This window comes from Propithecus coquereli, unplaced genomic scaffold (genome assembly GCF_000956105.1).
Source record: "Propithecus coquereli isolate 6110/MARCELLA unplaced genomic scaffold, Pcoq_1.0 Scaffold57, whole genome shotgun sequence".
Classification (NCBI taxonomy): domain Eukaryota; kingdom Metazoa; phylum Chordata; class Mammalia; order Primates; family Indriidae; genus Propithecus; species Propithecus coquereli.
This window is the reverse complement of record NW_012151618.1, coordinates 9,200,795-9,222,857: the sequence shown is the minus strand read 5'-3', so window position 1 is coordinate 9,222,857 and position 22,063 is coordinate 9,200,795.

The window sequence follows — 22,063 nt, the reverse complement described above, 5'->3', positions numbered from 1 at the left end:
CTAAAGGGAGGGAAGGGCATGCCTTTAACCCGCATTTGGGTGAGGCAAAGACATAAAGTGTAACTATAATGTTTGTACCCTCACAATACCCTGGAATAATAAAAAAAAAAAAGAAAGAATAAAACAAAATTATTTGTCACACGCCTTATAGAACCATAACAAGACTATCGTAATTCAGGCTTTCTCTCTTTTTTTTATTTTTTGACACTTTCTGGCAATTGTCTGCAGACAGATGAGTTGATATCTTTACTAGTGGCCTAGAAGCCCGAGTAGGGATGATCTTTTAACATTAAATGTCTCAATCTCCTCACTGGAAACTTTCTTTTCTTAAGAGGAACCAAAAGATACCTAATTCTTCTTTATATTACTGTTTCTAGAAATCTCAAGAAATCGAGCAAGTCCTTTCTAATTTGCTGTCATAGCACGAATCCTGTCCTTCATAGACACGAGAGCTAACGCTGCATCGTTTTCACCTAAGACCTAAAACTTTAAAGGCAAAGCGTCTCTTTCTCTAATAATTTTAGACAGCCCTCTGGTATGTCATCTTGGCAACCTTTAAAGTTGAAAGAAACCAGTATAAGAATAGCTAAAAGAACTTCTTTTAAAAAATAAAAAAGAAATGAAAGAAAAGGACTGAGAAAGAGAAACTACTGGTAAACCAATAGGAAAAGAGATCAGTAAACCACTGAAAGAAAACCCCAACACATCATCTCACATATGTAAAAAGAGTCTTTCATATGTATAAATAGAATACATATAAAAGCTGTGGGGAAAAAGGGTCAACACACGGTGCTGTGATAATTTTTAGCTTCTTGGGGGAAAAATACATTTTTCTCATACCATATAACAAATTAAGTTCTAGACAAATTAAGGAAATGATTGATATTTTAAAAAAATAACTAGAAGAATAAATTTCTGCATATTTATCCAGATAGGTGCAGATTTTCTATACTTTAAAGCAATGGTAGAACTCATAGAGTAAAAGGTCAATAAATTGGAATATAGAGAAATATAAATTTTCTATATGTCAAATAGTATCATAAATAAAATCAGAGGATAGAAAGCAAATTGGCAAGAAGATGTATTTTTTCAAAAATTAAGGCACAAAGTTAACAACCTTAATATATAAAGTGTTACTATAAATCAATGAAAAAAGAGACAAAGGTCATGAACTAACAATTGATGGAACAGAAAATAAAAATAGCTAATTAGTCTATAAAGAATTTTCAGCCTTACCAGTAAATACAAAGTTAAATATCAGGGGCCTATCAAAATAGCATGTTGTTTAAATGATATTAATTAATATCATCAGAGCTTCAGGAAGACATTAATATGTTGTGTTAATATAAATTGATACAACTTTCCTGGTGATATGTACTAAAGTCCTAAAAAATGCTGCTACTCTTTGATCCAATAATTCTACTTCCAGTTGATTATTCTAAGGAAATAATTAGAAATGCTAAGATTTATGCACAACAATAACACGTTTATTTAAGTACTATTTATAATGGTTAAAGTTGTAAACACTCTAAATGTCCAAATTAGGAAAATGATTAATAATTATTAATAAATTATAGTTATATGATAGAAAATTGTACTTCCATCACAATATTTAAAGAATTAATAAACACATGAGAAAATATTTTTGATTGAAGAAAAATAAGATGTGAAATTCTGTGTACAGAATTATCTCAGTCAAGTGAAAGTTAAAAAAAAAATAGGAAAAAATAGAAAAAAATACTAGAAGGAACCCTTCCTAGATGTTAATGGTGGTTGCATTTGGCTAATAAGATACTATGATTTGGTGATATTTTGCGCGCTTCTTTTAACTTCTTTCTGAATTCCAAATTTTCTACCATGTATGCATGTATTATTTTTAGAACCGTTTATAAAGAAAGAAAAATCAAACTACTGCGATAATAAAAAAAAGAGCCAATGGTAGGCATCCTTTTCCTTCAGCAACCTTTGATTGTGTTCTACTTGAAAGTAGGGATACTCAGACACTTCTAAGCCCAGAGAGGTACTGTTTCCTACTTTCAGTCAGTTTACTACAAAAGTGATTTTCCCCTTCCTCAGGGTTTAGTTTCCCTTTTTTTTCTTCCTTTTCCCCACATTTGATCCAAGTAAAAGCCAGGGCAATATAAGCGTCACATCCCTGCACCTTTCCAAGGGTGATGAGCTGGGATTGTTTTCACCTGTGTTTCCAAGCCTGCAAAGATAGACAGACAGAAGGAAAAGAACATGGATTTCCTGTCCAAGAAAGGAAAGGAATGGTCTCTGTAAGGACCTGGGTGAGATTCTCCAACTCTCATTCTTGTAGAAACAACGTTTCCAGATATGCACAGAACATACTTCCTCAAGGAGCTCATTTGGGAGTGAAACAGAATATTTAACCTAAGAAAAGGCTTTGGTGCTTTAAAATGGTAACTCTTATGGTGACAGACTCCAAAACCACTACACTACCACAACCACAGACAGAACCAGATCTGAGAATAAAGGAACTGAAAATTCAGTCAGTCATACCTGGCGTTGATCTGGGCAGAGGATAGAAGGTGAATGGGCTGAGAATATTTCTCACTCTGCCAAGACCAGAGTGTAGGTTTTTTTGAGCTCAAATTAAAAACAAAATGCAGAGTGTACTTTGTCCAACTCATTTACCCTAACGACTTTAAGCATGTTTCTGTTCCTAAGGAAATGGAGGGCTTATGTCTCCGATTCATTTCTGTAATACCACATAGCATCCTTGGATGAAATCTCCTCTACCCAAGAAGACTTGAATGCTTTTAGAAAAAAAAAAATCTCATAGTTCCATTCTTGTTGCCGAAAGCATATTTTAACTCAATAGAGGAAAATGCAATTAAAATCTAAGTACATAGATTTTGAATATGTCTGGCAGGAAACACTCTGATAAAGATTACAACTTCCTACAGTTAAATTATTATATAATTAATTGTGGCTATTTTTTAATATCTAGAACCCAGAAACTAGGAAAATCCAGCTTTTTAAATCCAATTTTCTTTGAATTTAATGCTCCCCCTTCTCCTTTCTCCACACACACACACACACACACACAAAATCTAATTTATTCCAAAACACCTAATTCAGCAATATGCTACCATCACCCTAAGGTTTAATATTCTTTCCACTAAAAATAAGTGAAAATAGCACATTATCCTCAAATTTGGTGGTTAGGAAGAGAAATATATGGGAAGAGCATAACCTAACAGCTATCCTTAAATTGCAATTTGAGGGCCACAGTCATTTGTATTCTGCTTGCCCCGAGGCAGCACCTCGGTGAGCAGGGTCATGGTGTAGGCAGCTAGGCCCAGGTGACAGAAACCATTAAAGGGCCAGGCTGTACTCCGTGGGTTTCATTAGCTTACTTGTGTAGGAAGCAAATGCTATCTGAAGGGTTCTGGACTTGCTAACCCAACTGTTAATCGCTGAGAAACAGCGAGAAATTAGTTAGTGAGATGTTTATCAAGTACCTGGAACAAGAGTTGATTTTCTGTGAAACATCTTTCTGGAATCAAAGCCAAAATCTCTCTGCTATTCGGTTGAGCCTGAAAAAAAAAATAATGATAATCATGTCAGAATTAGTAAGGCAAACAACAAAGACAGAGAAATGAAAACAAGCTGGTATTAAACAGGGCTGGGGCCGGGGGAGACCTGAGCTTCAGTAATTACAGAAGAGCTGGGATTTTGTGAGGTTAGGAAAATGGTAGCACTGCTTCTCTCGGAAAGACATATGTCTGGAATACCCAAGTGACCCCAAATTTCTCAAGTCATTGAGGGTGGGTTGGGGAGAGGACTATGAGAAGGTGTAAATACTAGGTGACAGTAAGGGGACTCCCCAAAAGCCAGGTTGAAGTGATTTTAACAGGAGTGTATGTGTTTTGTATCTTTGCTTTTAACTTATTCTACAAGTAATAAATGATTACAGTTATTTAAAAACTCCATCATTACAGAAAAACATAATGTAAAAAAGTCCCCCATCCATTGCCCTAACCCAGAGATTATCACTGTGAAAGGTTGATATTTTTCAAGTATATACTAAGAAATATTTTATTAATAGTATGTATGTGTGTGTATTTAATGGCTAATTCTTTGCTTCAAAGGGCCCTTGAGAGGGATACTCACTTTGCAACTTCACGGCATGTGGCGAAGGAAAGAATATTTGAGGATAAGTCAGTCATGACTCTGTAACACATGACATTGAATTTCAGTCCTATTTAAAGAAGAGCTTCCCTGGTAAAAATGTCTTTGTATATGTATCTCAGGTTGGAGGAGGATAGAAGAAACTACATATAAGATGTGGGTTGGGCAACAGGTTTTAATCATGGCTCCTATTAATTACTCAGCAATTCCAGGCAATCTTCCACTCTTACACTGTAGTTCTCCCTTGTGTAAAATAGGAAGGGTGATAGAAAATCTGAACTTGGGGACTTGGTGTCTAAGCACTGCTACCAACTACACCTGCCTTTTGGCAAATACCCAGCTCTTCTCAGCCGGGGTCACGCATTCTGCCAGCTGACAGGAGCCAGGAGGCTTAATTACCTGTATTTTCAAAGACCTCTGAACTGTCTTACGAAGGGGGCTATTTAAGTTCAGTGTCATATTATCCAGTTCCTGAAGCATTCATTTTAGAGAGGTAGGGAGGAAGAGTTCAGAGATTGGGCTGTGCCCCAAAGAAAGTTTAGAAAAAGTTTTTCTATATAGTATAAGTTGAGGAAATGCCTCATGGTTTGAGAAAAGTCACATTAGACTTCCAAACAAACAATATGCATCTCAGAAAGAAAATACTTACATTAGATATTAGTTTCAGGTCATCAAAATTCACACTGGTGTGTGTTCACCTTCTCTTTCCTTTACTAGAAGGTGCTCTGTGATTATCTCCCACCAGCACAAACTGTACAATGTGCACTGTTGCTACTGTCATTTGGCAGGTACTGCTATGGTACAACCTGGTCTGGACAGTCTCAAACTCCAGGGCCAGCACCAGATTGTGATGAAGTTTTCACAAAAATGAGGGCAACACATTGTCAGGCTGCCAACTTTATTTAAGAAGTATTGTTTTTTATTCTAAGAGTGCATCCTTTCTACTTTGGGGGTATTGAAATGTTACTTTCTTTTATGAATTAATGGTAATTGAAGACGGGAGCTGTGGAGTTTTTTTTAAACATTCTTATTTGATCAAATTTAAACTTGGCAGCAGTTTATTGATCTTCCCACAATTTCACAATTTCCTTTCCCTTTCTTTTTACGTTTTACTGGTCTGCAAAATGCAATCTCTGGAAAACATCAGTCTACAGCTAATTCTGTCTATATGGTATAGGGAGAATGCAGATAATCACCATTTTTAGCTCAAAGTATTAAATTCCTCCCCTACCAAAACTTGTGCCTCAGCTAATGATAAGTAGGACACTCAGTGCACTTGAGTTGTATTTCTCCCTGCACCCTCTAATAGGATTCCTAAAATTAAGCCACTGAAAGATCAGAAAAGAAGGAGGCAGGGGAAAAAAATAATCTGAATAATAAATGAACCAGCTGGTTAATGGACTCAGTGTCGATTAACAATGAATAAAAGTATGTCCTATGAAATATTTGCAATATATGTATGCTAAAATATTATTCATTGTTTATTTGAAATTCAAATTTACCTGGGAATTCTGCATTTTGTCTGGCAACCCTACACCCAAGACTGTCTGACCCTTTAGAATATACACAGGTAGTGAAACATAAATTCAAGTAGCCCCTACACATAAACGGCTATTAATATACTCTTTTGGTTGTCTAATTTTCTTGTCTAAATGTAAGATATATAGATTGTTGGGTTCTTATGAATACATAACCACCTTCAGTTAAATCCAGAGAAGAGTAAAACAAGGTACCTGGCCCCCAGTGGGCTTACCTGATAGCCAGTATTTACAAGCAGACCCTGCCAGGTCACCTCTGAGCCTTCTGTTCAGGTACTGCAGAGTCATCCTCTTCAACCCACACTGAAGTTTCAGGATCTGAGAGTTTGTGGGTAGGAAGTGGGGAAGAAAGCCAACATACCATGAGGTGCCTTTAGCCAGACTTAGCACTCGGCCAACACACTTGTTCTTTGTTTCTTGTTTACCTCTCTGATCTTACAACTAATACAAAGTTAAAAGCTCTGCACCTCTTCACTATTCTACCTGGCAAATGTAAGGTTTCCCACCTTAGCTTGAAACAAAAGTAATAATAAAACTGTCAAGTAGTGCTAATAACCTCCCTGGTAATATTTGCAGGGAGATGACTTTCCATCTACAAAGTTGACACCTATTTTCTGTTAGGGAAATGAATTGATAGGAGCTGGAGATTGGCAGGGAAGTAGGAGTCTGGGTCAGATACCTGGCGTGCATTTCATTAAAATGCGTAGGAATGTGGGTGGTTGGTTTTGTTTTGTTTTTCCCTGGCCACCTCAAGGTTGTTACAGAAGTAACATGAGGGGAGAAAATGTGAAGGGTGCTGATAAATTCAAATACACGGGGAGCGGAAATCAAAATGTGGAATCAGAGCCAATTTTGGTGGTCAGTGACTCACAAATCCCCAGATGGGCTGCTTAGGCTTGGGAAAAGAAAGCTGGGTTAGAAAAGTCTCATCCTGGCTCCAACACCATCTACCAGGGTGACTTTGTGTTGTCCTTTTCACATCAGTTTCCTGCCTTCACAGATGAAAAGGTTGGACAGGCTGCTACCTGGGGTCCCTTTAGCCCTAAATCTCTAAGGAGGCACAGAGGAGAAAAGGAATTCCTGAGTTGCATGCAAGACTTGCTCACTTACCTGCTGGGCGTTCAAAGGCTACAGATTTGAGGTAACAGAGACACACTCCTTGATCTCTTGTTCTGACCTTCAGAGACAGAAGTACAGCCATTCTTTGTTCTTTTTGCCTTCGTCCGCCCAGCCCCTGCCGTGTCGGAGGAAGATTGGTTGGACCATGTTCCTGGTCCTCCCAGGAGCCTGGTGACCTCTGTGCCTGACAGTCCCTCGGGGCTCCTACACACACAGGTCATTGTTATCTTTCTTTTTCAAAGCTGTTCCTTAGGTTAGATGAAAAATAAGGAGAGTTCAACCATTGTAATTATTTACATGGGCATACAAAGATGAGACATACCACTTTTCTTTGGTTACTAAATCACCCTCTGGATTCTCAGAGCTTCTTTGCCACGTGCTTTCCCAGCCTTTTCCCACTGGCTGGTTCTAGTCAGAATCTGTATAAAATAATCCCTTGGGGTCAGCAGTTTAAAATTGAACGTGGATGGGAAAATATTAAATATGTACTTTCTGCAGTAGACAGCGTATACCTGGATTCTGTCCTCCGTAACTGTGTAGAACGCACGGTGGTGGGAAAGATCAAAGATTTCTATAGGGTTCTTTCCATTCTTAGCCCTGAAGCTCATGAGTTCATTCTTCTAGGTTTCCTCGTGTGATGACTGTTCTTTTCTACAACTACATCCTATAGCAAATTACAGGTCTTGCATTTTATCTTTCTTATTCAGAAGTATTCACTAAAGTGCCCCTTTTCCTGTTGGGGTTGTGGCAATACCATGAAAATTAAACTGGGTACCCCCCTTGCCTTGCAGGGGCTTTTGTGTTATTTTCATTCATGGGATGCATTCTCCATGTTAGTGTATGCAGCAGGCACCCCTACAGCCCTTGCCCCTCCTCTGACCCCTGTCATTCCTAATCCCCCATTCTTTGTCCTATGAACTCTCCTTGGCCTTCCCAAGATGGAAAATTACTGGATGGCCCATACCTCTGTGTGGCCCACACCTAGTACATTGCTGGCCTTTGCCCAAATTATGCCACCCATTTGGGATGACCTGACACCATTGTGATCCATCTGATGACGTGGCAGCATCCCATCTGCCTACCCGGTTTGCTCTTGCTCCATTTCAGGGCCTCTTACAGCAACCGCTCATGTGTCTACTTGGCACTGTCTCATGTCTTGTCAGTCTCAGCCAACATCAACCCATTCGTTGATCCAACAAGATAATTTGAGAACCACCATGTGCTCTGCCAGGGCGAATGAAAAATACAGTACTTGCCCTCAAGGAGCTTAGACTTAATGAGGGAGGCAGACAATAAAGAAATAAATAATCAGCCATTATAAACGCTGACAAAGCTATGAAGAAAATGGGGTGCTGTGAGAGAGAGCGGCAGGTGGCGCCTATTTTAGATAATGCGGGTCTGCAGAGGTCCCATTTAAGCCAAGACCTCAAGAACCAGAAGAAGGCAGCGGAGAGAAGAGAGGGGTAGAAATGCCTTCAGACTTCAGGCCCAGCATGTGAACAGACCCTAAGGCGGGGAAAAGGTTGGTGTGCTTGAGACCTGAAAAAGCCTTCTCTAAATCCTCCCTGCTTTCCAGATCCTTCTTTCACAGAGATGCTGACTTCACCCACTCATACTGATTAATCCATCTCCCGAGCTGCCAGAGGCCATTCTCTCGGTTCCCCTCATTTGACATTTGGTTGCAGACTGTCTTTTGTTATTCAGCCGTGTGGATATCTTTACAGGACTTGAGCTCTATACTTCATCCCTCCAAGGACATCCGTCAAGGTTCTATTTACAGAGAAGGTACTGAATTCTATTCAGTACAATAAACATTAATAAAATGCCTGGTGTATGCTAGGTGCTACGCGCTGGGTATTTAGTTCAGTGCTGATGTCTAAAAATAAGCTGATCCCAGTCTAACCATGAAGAAAACATCAGAGAAATCCATTGAGGGACATTCTACAACACACTTGACCAGTACACCTCAAAACAGTCAAGGTCATCAAAAACAAGGAAAGTTTGAGAAACTGTCACAGATTAGAGGAGGCAATGGAGACATGACAGCTAAACGGAATGTGAGACCTGGACAGCATCCTGCGACAGGAACAGGGCATTAAGTAAAAATAAGTGAAATCCAGATCAACTGTGAAATTTAGTTAATAGTAAGGTACCAACGCTGATTCCTTAGTGGTAACGCATGCACCATAGTAAAGCAAGATGTTAACTGCGCAGTACGGAAACTCTCCATACTATTTTTGCAACTTTTCTGTAAATCTAAAACTATCCTAAAATCGTTTATTTAAATTAAGAATAAATAAATTATTAAGACACAGTTCTTACTCTCTATAACTTACACTGCAATAGAGGAAACACACATCTAAATAAATATTTGCCATGCAGTATGATAAGGGCAACAATAGAAATGTGTACCACATAGAAAGTAGCCAAAATAAGGGCATGATTGCCTCTAATGTAGAGAAGGATTCACTGAGGAGCGCATGCCTGGAGCTGGGCTTTAAAGGATTGATAAGAGTTTGAAGAATGTCGAAGACAAGCCTGGGAAAGGTTAATTCCAGCCTAGGTAAGGGCATTGGACAAGATATGGAATTTTTTCATACCTTCTGTTATCGAAAGAAGGGAAGAAAGAACAGAAAAGAGAGGAGCCCAATTTGGGTATTCGGTAACCAATTATGGTAAAACAGTAACGTCATTATTTGTGGCTGGGATTCCACTGCCCATGGAAGCCGATCCACAGGACCTCTGAGTGTCACCTACCAGGATTCCCTCCCCTCATTCTCTTCTCAACTCTTGGGGTCATCTGTTTGATCACCTTGGGCTCCATAGCACACTGGGCATGACCCAGCCCTAGCTCCTGGAGGCGGATGGATAACCAGGAAAAGGCATGAATGCAGGGACCGCAGGAGGCAGTGACTTAGAGAGCGAGGCAAGAGCCCAGTGGTCAGTCATAGGTCACTGTCTCTGAACTGGACAGGCCAGGATGTCTGCCACACCTGTACCTCCAGGTGAAAGAGCCAGAAAGTAAGTGCCATTGAGAGCGAGTTGTTTTGTTCTGTGTGATTACCGTGGCCACCATAACCCAATGCCCGGCTTAAAGTCAGTTCTCCGAGAATATTTGATGGGTGAAGGAAAGGACTAAGCGCATGAGGACTGTGGCCCTTCAGCCACAGAGGAATGAGAGAAAATGGGAACCTGCTGTGGGACGGCTGACCCACAGGGGAGCAAGTGACCTGGCCCCCAACAGAAGGATGGCCTCTCGAGTCCTCTCTGTGGGAATCTGAGCAGGCAGTTCGGAGGCAGCCGCAGTGCAGAGAAGGCCTTGAGGTGGAGGAGGGCCATGGAGCTCTCTGTAGAAGCCGGTGCATGAAGGAAGCAAACTCTGAGTGAGCCCAGTAAGTGGTGAATAAGTCTGCTGGTCTCAGAACAGAGAAGCAAATGTGCAGGGAGAAGCGGCAACTCTGACAAAGACCCTGTTCTGCCCACGACAATGAGACCGAGAGAGCAGCGGATTTTCCAGATCCTGTTTCTGTGAGGTCCACCCACTCTATGCGGACAATGCCCTCTACAAGGCTCGATGTTCTGTAAACTGGGGGTAATTGCCGTGACAGCCTCGTCGGTTTCTGGTGGCGTTGAAATGAGATAATCCACACAAAGCACTTGGCACCATCCCGGGCACCAAAGTGCTTCATCGGTGTTATTTTTGAGGTGGTTGTTCCATTACTCTTACGAAATTCCCATGAGAACTCTGCTACTCACATCATTCTACATGTATCCTTGCAGTTATCATCGCCTAGCTTGGTGAGACTTTGTTCCTTGCAAACAAAAAATAAAATTAAAAAAAATTAAAAATGATTTCGGTTAGAGGTGCAGCAAACGTGTTTGGCATAGCCCAGTGGGGGCCCCAATCCCTAGGGAACATTTCTTCTATCAATCCCACGTGGAAGGTCCCTGCATACTCAGATATGTGTGTGACAGTGTCTGGTACAGCTCAGGGGGTTCCTGGTGTGGGGAGGGTTAGTTCAAATGGACACCAGGCTACTCACCCTGAATTGAGCTGTGGAGGACTATGGAAGTCAGAGGTAGGGAAATAGTCACCGGCTGACATAGTCAGGCATTCCTGGCATCACCCTGGGTTCCCCGAGGCAGCAGGGTGCTTGGAAGCCTGGTGAGGAAGGAAGAACGTGGGAGAACTCTGAAGACATGCCTCATCCCTCCTCATCCCCACAAAATGGTGCAAAGTTCATATTGTTACTTTGTTGTTTAATCAGTGGTTTCTCACACGTTAGTATTATTCAATTTCATTTTTCTGAATAGGACACATAGGTATGTGACACAATATTTAAAAGCTACAAAAGGGTATAAAGTGAGAGGTAAGCCCTAACCCTAAGCTCAGTGACCAATTTCTCATGCAGCCTTCCAGAAGCCCATTCTACACATGACGAATTCAAACATACGTATTCAAAAATGTGTGTACACACTGTTCTGCATCTCGAGTTTTTCCGTGAACACTGCATCTTTACAGATAATTCGGCAGTTTGTACAGAACTGCCTTGTTCTTCTTAACAACCGTGTGACATTACATTTTATGGATACACCAGAAGTTATTTTAGTCCCCTACTAATCAACTTTTAATTTGTTTTCAGGCTTTGCTAATACATCAGAGCTACAGTGACTATCCTCAAACATATACCATTTTGTACGTACGCAGATAGATGTCCAGGATAAGTTCCTAGATGTGCGATGGCTGGGCCAATGGGTAAATGCATTTGTAACATCACTGGACACCACACAGTTGTCCCCCACAGACTCCACCAGTTCATACGCCCGCCAATCACTTATGTGCTTGCCTGGCACCCTACAACCCCACCAAGCAGAATGAGTACGTTTGTTTACTTAGCAAAATAAGAAAGGGATTTGGTTTTGTGCCAAATACGAGCATTTGGACAAAAGGTTTTTCTATTCTTTTTCTGAAGCCCAGTCTGTGTCTCTCTGTAAGTCTGTATACGTCTCATCTCCCTATGAGATACATGGTATAGCGTGTATCTCTTCTCGTAGGTACGTGCACACTCTCCATTGCAGCGTGATTTTAAAAGCTTTAATTTAATTATTTCTTTTCCATACTGCAACACGTTTTAGTTTGTGATGCTGTTCATTTGCAAAAGGAGAAAAGTAGTCCTAGGGCGAGTGTTTTTACTAAACCCTACATTTCCCAATGTAGACGGTCTGTTAATCTTCCCAGAAGTGATTGCGCTCTCAGTTTTCTAGGGCCCAAATTTCTTGGTTAATTTTTCCAAAGCCCTAATAATATCGAGGGGAGTGACACTGGGACTGCTAATGCTCGGTAATTCTCGGTATTTACAGAGCTTCTTTGTCTGAGATCTCAAAGCACTTGACAGCATTAAATCATTGTTCCCTTGGCTCTCTCAAAAGCATCTTTGAACGTCGATGGATGCCGCACAGAAACGAAAGCTCTGCCTGCCGTCCGGATTGTCTGGAAGGTGACCAGGAAGAAAATACCAACTAACCAACATAGTTTCTAGCCATAGTAGCATGTTGCTTTGGTTACTTCAATTTTTTTGCCTTTTGTGGATACATTTCGAATGAATAATGATTTATGTGTATATAAGTAGCAAACCGAAAAGCATTTCTTCTATACGCATGTGGTGAGGTGGTTCAATGATATCAGGGGGCCGTGTTCCTGGATGCAAAGGGAGTTGTGCTCAGGCCTTACGGGGACTTGATTCTCTCTGGTCTGAGTCTCTGCTAGTCTTTTCTATTGGAGAAAATGTATAAATATGACAAAACATCACTTCTGGTGGTCCAGAAAAAGAAAGAAAGAAGGAAGGACGAAAGGAAGGGAAGAAGAGAGGGATGTAAAAAAAAAAAAAAGAAAAAAAGAAGGAAAGAAAGGGGGGGGAATCCTAATTCGGATGTGATGTTTCCTTCCAATATTGAACAGTACCTTATAAAGAGAAAGCCCAGCCCAGTGGCATGATGTCTGATTCCACCAGTGAGAAATTGTCCTTATAAAATCTTTCCACCATCACTTAACCCTATTCTCTCTGTCCTTTCCCACCCCCTATCCTCCACACCTTCCGTATCCTATATAACTGCATACAGAATTTCAACCTTAGAGCAAGGATTTTAGTGGGAGAATGTTAGCAAATATTCTCTCATATTTCAGATACAGACACCAAGGCACAGAAGAAGCTATAATTTATTTAGTGCCAAAGATTCCATGTTAGGCACACATATCTCAAATTGCATCTTCTGAGCCAAGAATGATCAACTAAGAGGTTGGATTGTTTTTTTTAAAAAGTTATAAATAACACTGAACATCAAAATGAAGGTAAACGTTACTATAATCCTGCCACCCCAACTAATCACACTGCTCCCACCCACCCCTCAATGTTCTTTGACATTCTTTGTCCACATGCACATAAAGTAGTAACCAGAGCTTAGAGCAATAAAATATTATGGGCAAGTGGAACCAGGCCACCTGTGCTTATATCCAATTCCACCATTGACTAGGTGGGCCTTAATTCTTTCATCTGTAAAATGGGGACATTAATAGTTCCCACCTCATGGAGCTGTCATGGGGAGTCGACGAGATGTCCAGATTAAATAGTTAGCTAAATGCCTAGAATATAATAAGCACTTGGTAGATATTAGCTGCTGCTATTATTTTTAAATTTTGCTTTCTGCTTTTTAAAATGTATCTTAAGCAAGTGCAACAGAATTGCCTGATCAATCCCAAATCCTTACTCAGCTGACTGCCCACTCTGGGTGGAACCACTTCCTCTAAATTCCTAGGGGTCCCTGCAACTCCCCTTTCGGGACCTTGGCAGACCACACATGTTGTGGGCCTCACTGCTGTCCTGATCCTCAAGGTTTCAGAAAAAAAAGAAAGGGGTGGGGAAGGGAGGAAGGACACACAGAAGATACAGCATTCCTTAGGGTTCCTTAGGGTTCCCAGGAGCTACTAAGTTGAGTAGCTTTATCTTTCCAACCAAATTATGTCCTGATTATTGCCGATGCTCTTCCAAATGATGGTAATAAAAGGCATTGGCATCTTGGTATTTTAGAAACTGATTTAGTATATTTTGTACTTTAAAAAATTTTTGTTAATGTTTTGTGTTAGTATCATTTCAGACTTACAGAAAAATCACAAGTATAGCACAAGTTACTTGCCTGTATCCTTTTCCCAGACTCACTAATTATTAACGTTCTGTCCTGTTTGCTCTATTGGTCTCATCCCCTGTGCACAAATATTATCCTCCATGCTATCGGAGAGAGAAGCAGACACACGCTACGGGTGCTATATGGAGGGGACATCCCCCTTTACTCTTTTTCAGCGTAGATTTCCCATGAACACAGTACGATGATCATAATCAGGGAATGTAACATTGATAACAATCCTATTCTCTGACCCACAATCTGTTTTTGTATTTTTAAAGCCTCACTTAGAAAGCAGGTGTGGGACAAAGATGACAAATGGACATCACAGCCTAATTAGGCCACTTGTTCACCTGGTGACCTTCTCACTGGAGTCATCCTTCAAAGCCCGGCTCTAACGAGGCGTCCCTGCAAGCCTTTGTGGGCAGCTGTCCCCACCTGGCAGAAATAATTCTCTGCCGGGCCGCTCTCTGTGCGTGCTGGCGTTATAGCCCTTCATGTCACATAACAGCCATTTACTCTCTGGCTCCACACTGGACTGTGAGCTTTTCTGGGTTTCCAGGGCCTAGCTGGGTAGCTGACCGATAATTGGTGCTTAGGAGATGTTTGTTAAAAAATGAATGGGCAGATAGACAAAAGGAAGCCTCTGATGTGTCGAACTTGATAAAAGGTTGTTTTTGTTTTTGTTTTTTTAATCTATTAGATGAAAGTTCAGAAACACGCAGTACAGTGGGTGAAATGACATCTTCTTAGGAACATTTCAGGACAAGGAAGAAATCGTGCATGGGATCTTAGCTTGTTCCTCACTGCCACTCCCTCGAACTTGTTTCTCCTCCCTTTGCCCCCAAATATAGTAACTGTTGAAAGAATACAGTTATGTGCAGGGAACGTGTAGAGACTAGACTCTCCGAAGAGCCGTGCCTGGGAGCCTAAGAAAGGCGGCAGGGTTGCAGCGCTTGGCAGCCCTGGGCTTTCCATCGTTCCTGCCACGTTAGCAGGCAGTAACTTTCCGTGCCGGCGCTGGGCGGCCGGTCAGGGGGCGGAGCTCCAGGCTGTCCCCCTCGCCGCAGCCACCACCGGCCCGGCGCCAGGGTGCCCGGCAACTGCGCCTTGGGCTAACCCGAAAAGCCACACGTCCCAGCCCTGGGAGCGCTCCAGCTGAACAAGTTTGTGGCAGAACCTGGTAACTTCCAGGGCCTTTGAACTGGAGTGTGAAGTTTACTGTGTTTCCAAGTGCTTCTCCTCCTGGAAGGCGCTGTCACCAGCCAGCCCCTTGGTCGTGGCCGCTGCTCCCTCCCGAGTTCATGCTGGTGCAAGTGTCACAAGGCAAGGACGGTAGTTGAGTTCAACGCTGGTCGAGCAGCTACCCTGTGGCAGATACTACTATGGTTGATTTGGGCATTACCATGTTCTTTCATTTTTATTTTCATTTAAAAATACTTACATAGCATTTGCTGCATGCCTGACACTGTTCTAACTACTTTATAAACATGAACTCATTAAATCCCTCATGACAGCCTATGAAATAGGTTCTGTTGATATTTTAATTTTTTGGATAAGGAAACTGAAGCACAGAGAGTTTAAGTGACATAAGAGGGTGAGACTGGGTGCCTGTCCCTGTTTGAGCTAATGCCATGATGTCCTTTTCTCTTTCACAGTTTCTGCACTGTTTTCACTTACCTACTTTCCATTTGACAGTTATCTCCTATTATTTGGATCCACCTATAATATACATTAACACTTCTGTGCACTAAGTATCCTGGGGACTCCAGGGGAGTCTAAGGTAGATTCCTTGCTCTAAAAACAGTAGAGTTTGCTTAGGGGAATGAAGCATCTATACTTCAGCAGCCAAGGGAGGTAGTGAAAGATGCTGACCATGGGACCTTCAGGAGTCAAAAGGAAGGGGAGAGTCTTCTGGGCAGGAGTGACTAGGGAAGGCTTCAGGGAAGGTGAGTGGAACTCTCAGAAAGTCAGATCAGCTTTGGATAAATGGAGAGAGAGAATCAGCCTCTGGACTATGGCTTCCTGTCCCTTGAGGCCTGCAAATGCAGGCAAAGATGCTGGGTACCTTCTGCAGACAGTGCCTCAAGCAATGCCTGTGGTTCTTGATCTTAAAATCATAAAGCCCTAAAATCTTGAATGGTTTGGTTGATGTGCCAGCTCCTGAGCCAGACAAAATGACCAAAATGGATGATCCTTGTGCTACAATCCACTGTGATTCATTATGATACAGTAGCGATACAGAATAGAAAGGTGGGAGCAGCTTGTTTGCAGACAGCTTTCAATGCTGTGAGACCGAGGAAGAAGGGAACAGTCAATGTGTTTCGGGTTCCAGAATTACCAGTGAGTTTCTCAGTTGCTTTGTGTGTTATGATGTTCTTATACAATAAAATTTTAAAATTTTAGCCAACAAAGCAGAACAAAGATCCCTCGTCCCTGCTGATTACGAACTAACCCAAAAGGAATCATCATGACACATCATCTGTGAGTGTGGGTGGCCATATTTGTAGCCCCAGGATATTTTGTCCCAAAATTGGTTAAATGAAGCCGAGATGGCTGCTGACAGCACGTGAAACTAAATTCAATCCTCAATAACAAGAAAAGTCAGAACTTGTCTTCATCTCCAAAGAAGGATGGTCTATTGAAGAACGCGTGTCAATTTTTGTAGTTGTTTTATTACCATAACCATGCTTTAAATCAAAGAAACCATTACTGTGAGTTCTGGAGTGCACTTTTCATTATGAAACATTACGATAAGCAGCTTATGTCCAACATGATTGCAGTTAGAGTTTAGTGAACCACAAGAAAGGACAATCCATGTAGGATGCATTAGTGTAACCGTGTTTGCCAGGAACAAGTTTTAACCTTTTGTACAGCTGTTGAGGGAAAGGTGCCAGTATTCCCTGTGAGAATACCTGTCAAGTTATCATTTGAACAGGGAACACCTAGTTTGTGTTTTTGGAGAACACTCCCTTTTTAAGCTGAGCACCTTTGGGCATGTGTCAGCAGGAGGTGTTGGGACAGAGGAGGAAAAACAATTGCATGAGCTTCAAGCCCAGCAGATTAGCAAGATTTGGGGAAATGGCAAGATAGGAAAAACGACAGAGAAATCGTCTGTTCCCGTAACATATAAACGTTGGGAAATGACATTTGGAGAGTTATTTAGGGGAGTGAAAAAGGGATTATCTTTAAAAGGTAAAACTCAGAGGAAAGATGACTTTCTGCTATCTTGAAATGAGAAAATGAATTATTTTTCTTTTTGTCACCAAAATAGAGAGGACATATTACCTATGTATCCCGGCTCTCACAAAGCTCCTGGAGAATAAATACGTGGGAAAAAAAGTGACGTCCACATATTTTGTAGTGAGTTGAAGTTTGGTAGGGGCAAATACATCGCCCAGTAGGTATCCTGCCTCCTAATATTTTAATCCAGTTATTCAACATTTGACACATTTTGGGGGCACCGCTGTGTGCCAGGTACTTGGGGTGCAATACTGAACACAAAGGACAGGCTCCGTGTGTGTATGTGTGTATGTGTGTGGGGGGGGGGCTGTGTGTCACCACGTACTACATGTATCTGAAGGGGGCCGTGTGGGTAGGTGCGGAACAGAGAGGGGAGGAGCATAGCAGAGGCTGTGTCTTGGCCTGGACAGAGTCTTGAGGGCTGGTGCCCAGACATTGCTTCTTCACTGTTTCTCAGGGTGGTGCTGCTGTCGGATTCTTAGAGCCCCCAGTCACCTCTTACCTCCAAAAACACAAGAGAAGAAAACCAGCCAAGCTAAGTCTTAATGGCCAAGAAAAGAAAGATATAGGTAACAGTTAGAAGAATGTCTATTTCACTGCCTACCTGTGGCCTATAGTAGTCCTATTCCTGTCTGATAACTAAAAACTGCCCTCAGATACAGGCCCCATTCACTGCTCTATGACTTAATAGTTTTAAGAACCAGAGTTTGGTTTACCATCATCACTCTCAAGAGTACAGCAAACTTCTAGAGTCCTTCTTATACCCAGCTGCCTCCCTGTCTTCCCCCAATACACACAGGGACACCCCAGTCCCTAATCCAACCAGGCCCTGCCTCTTAAACAACCCTGCCCAAACTTGGGCTTAGCAACTGTTGTCAAGGACTGGATGAACCAAGGCTTCCTGCCCATTGTGGGGCAAATCCGCCCATCACCAGGTTTGAAGGTCTTGATGAAGACCTGGCTATGAAGGTTTTAGGTATGTGTGTGTGTGTGTGTGTGTGTATTTTTTTTAATTTACTCTTTCTTCCTTCCTGATTAATATAGCTCATCATCCACTGTGCTATGAAACTGAAATTGGCCGACGACAGTTCTGCAGGCAATCCCTCTAGGGGAGTCTATGGATAGGATGTTCTCTGAGAAGGCATCTGACTATCATGGTTCTGCCTCTTGCTAAGTTGCTTCTCAGACCTTCAGGACTAGGGACAGAGTCTAACTTTCGGGTGTATTTCTGTGGTAAAAATAGGGGTCCCAAATTTCATTGGTACTGAGTATGATATTTTTGCCTCAATTAGTTGGAAAAGCATTTATTGAGGACTTGCTGTGTTCCCTACCCTGTATGATTCATTTATTTATTCAAAAAATATGAGCAACAAAACAGCACCTACTGTGTGCCAGGCACTGTGGTAGGCTCTGGGACTGTACCACTGAGCCCGTCAGATACGTTCCTTGACCTGCTTGGCTCACTAGCAAAGAATACATATAACCCCCACCTTTGATAAGTTATACTAGGGTAGAAAGGAGAAGAAGCTTGAGGCTACTGTGTTGTTAAGGGGTTTTTTGTTTGTTTTTGGAAGCAATTCTATATTGTGGGAGTCTTCCCCCAAATGCATTGCCTTTCCTACGAAGTTTGCCTGTCACAGTAAAAGCATGCCCATTAAGTATCCTTCAAGTTATTTGCTCTGAGAACTCGTCCAGGTACTTACAAGAGGTAGATATGACACTGTCTTGAACAAGGACAGACGTGACACTGGACTCGGCCTTGCCACTGACTCAGCAAACCTTTGGGTTAGTTGTGCTGAACCTAGACTTGCCCCAGCCATGGCATGGAGGTGTGGTTATTCTTCTATATGCAAAGTATAAGATTTTTCATGGAAAATCACTTTATTTTTACCTGACAAACTATATTTCCAAAGCTCTTTTCCTGAAATGTAGTTATGACATATTTGGGGTCTGTTTCAGTTCCAGGATCCGAATCCCTTAAATTCTGAGAATACTGGAATTTCTCACAACTTCCCCTCAAAACTCCTTTGCTGCTTTTGCAGACTCTTGATTTCTTTCTGAACCTTCGTAAGGACTACAAGGGATGTTTTTCTACCTTTTAGTTAACGACAGGTACCAGTAAAACAACAAACAAATTACAATTTCTCAATCCTCACCAACCAGTGACGGCCCTCGTGCAACTGGGAGGGTGCCTGGCAAGTGTGGGAGACGGATTTAGTAGACAAGGGGAGAGGGATGGGAGAGCAGGTGCCTGTGCTAGCGTTGGTCTCGCACACACTGCAGACACGTCACAGCCCCTCCCTGAGACACACACGCCCTGATGGGATTTGATCAGCACTTTGATTGAACTGTTTAACACTATCCATTCACAGGTTCTCCAGTTTACCTTGCTCTTGCTGAGACCCACACTGCAAATACACGTGTGCATGCATACATTGAATGGGACATAAAGTGTTTTATGTGCGTGAGTGTATGTATATTTACAAAATTTTATGCATTATCTAATATTTTCATATTGAGTTTTATGAGTCAACTGGAGGTGCATTTGCTTCCCCTGAAGCCACGACACTTTTTCGAAGAAGTAAGTGCGGTTCCCCCCAGATGAGACATGCCCATGACAATAATGCGTATGGGGTGCCCACGTGTGAAGAGCAGGAGCATATGGGCGGATGGTGAGAAGACAGATTTTTTTCCAGAACAGCCCTCTCAGCCTCCATCCACAAAACTCCACGCAGCTAAGGGTTTTCAGGCGGCAGCGCCTCCTTAGAGTCATTGCTCTTAACAAAAGGACTCGTCATCTGGAGAACTGGTTGCCGTGTGTTGATTGTTAGGAGTTCAGGACAAACAGGTTTGAGCGACGCACAAAGGCTTTTTTGGCAAACAGAAAACATAAACAGTTTCCTTATGAGCTGGGTTGACAGGGAGCAGCCTCCCCAGACTTGGGCTGCCTTGAGCTCACGTTTTCTCATGTTCTCCTTCTACTTACGTGAGACCGCCGGCTGTAGGTTTTACTGGGGACACTGAAAGCCCATTATTAGCCTTCTCTTCCCCAGCTGCTGCTGGAGCCCCGAGAACAGTTACCTGCTTAGCAAGCTCCTGATAAGTCCCGGAGCCCCATCCCATGAGACTTTGGGGAGAACCTTCCCTCCCTTTCTCACTTTACACGCTGCAAGGTGAGGGTTAGAGATACGGGCAGGGGACTTGTTCTCTCCTATTAGCAGCTTCCAGAGGAGATAGGCAAACCTTCAGGACTTAGGAGCAGTCAGGATCGGGGCTCAGTAGAGAACAGAAGCCACTCTATACCTCTTTATCTATGTCCCCTGACCCCAAACATGGTGAGCATGGGCTATTACAGGACTCAAAATACAGGAATCAGAGCCATCAGCTCAGCCAAGCGCTCCAGCACTCAGATGAAGAAGTGGGAGAGAGAGCATTAGGACTTGCCTCCACGGATAGTGGCAGCTAATCCACCACCAGCTTCTAGAGAGCAGGGGGAGGGCTGCTCAGTTTTCCCTGGCAGTTACTCAACCTATGGCCCCTGGAGAAGTCCTTCCTTGAGCATATAAACTGGGATGGAGCCGCAGCCTATTACTTTTTTAATTTTCTTACTATCTTAGACAGGAGTTCTTATCCTTTCTGCCCCCTGTAGCAAGAATAGTCACATTATTTGAGACCTTACTATGTTCCAGGCATTCTGTATGTATGTAAGCACATCTACATGTGTCTGTATGTGTGTATAATCTCACTGGAACCTTATGAGAACTTGGAATATTAAGTATCCTATTTCTTTGAGAAAACTGAGTTTCACATGTCAAGCCACTTGGGGCATATGGCTAGTCGGTGGCAGAGATGGGCTTGAACCTTATTCTGTCAAGCCCGAAGGCCTCGTGCTTTCTGTGCTGTGCTGGGCTGCCCCCCTCCCCATAAAAGTTCATAGAACCAATGGCAGAAGCCATGTCTTTATAAGCCAGATTTTCGGTGAGCTTGTTCCAAACTCTTGAATGCTTTTTTTGAGGCCTTCTCATCAGTGCACCCTAAAGATGCCTCTGTGTCCAAAAATACAGCCTCCCCAAAAGAACCCCTTAATGCTGCTCCCTATGCAACCAGAGCTTCCCAGCGGTAGCATTTGTAGAGTTTGCTTTACCTCTACAATGTTCTCATTTCCATTCACTCCACCATCTCCCCACCACCCATCTCCTGTCTAGGGTCCAGTTCCTCCAAGTTTGCTTCCCTCAGCTGCCGGCTCATCTTCCAAAATTGTCCTTCCGTCTTCTGTCCTCTTCCCCAGAGGGCACACTTGCCGTCCCTCTGTGCTATTAGGAGGAAAGCATTCCATTCAGCCAACTATATTTAACTTCCATGCTTGAGATATTTACCTTTTGAACCAAGTAATCCATCAACCCAAAAGGATGCATCTCTAATCACAGAATTCCTTTTTTTTCTCACCTGAATCCCCAAACCTCATTATAAGAATGATCAAGGATGTTATTTTTTTTTATTTCAGAATATTACAGGGGTACAAACGCTTCGGTTACATAAATTGCCTTTGCACCGCCCGAGTCAAAGCTACAAGCGTGCCCATCCCACAGACAGCGCACACCCCATCCATTTAGGTGTGATTTACCCATCCCCTCCTCCCCCTCCCACCTGCCTGATCCCCGATGATTGTTACTTCCATATGTACACATAAGTGTTGATCATTGAGTACCAATTTAATGGTGAGTACATGTGGTGTTTGTTTTTCCATTCTTATGATACTCCACTTAGAAAAATGGGCTTCGGTTCCATCCAGGTTAATACAAGAGGTATTAGTTCACCATTGTTTTTTA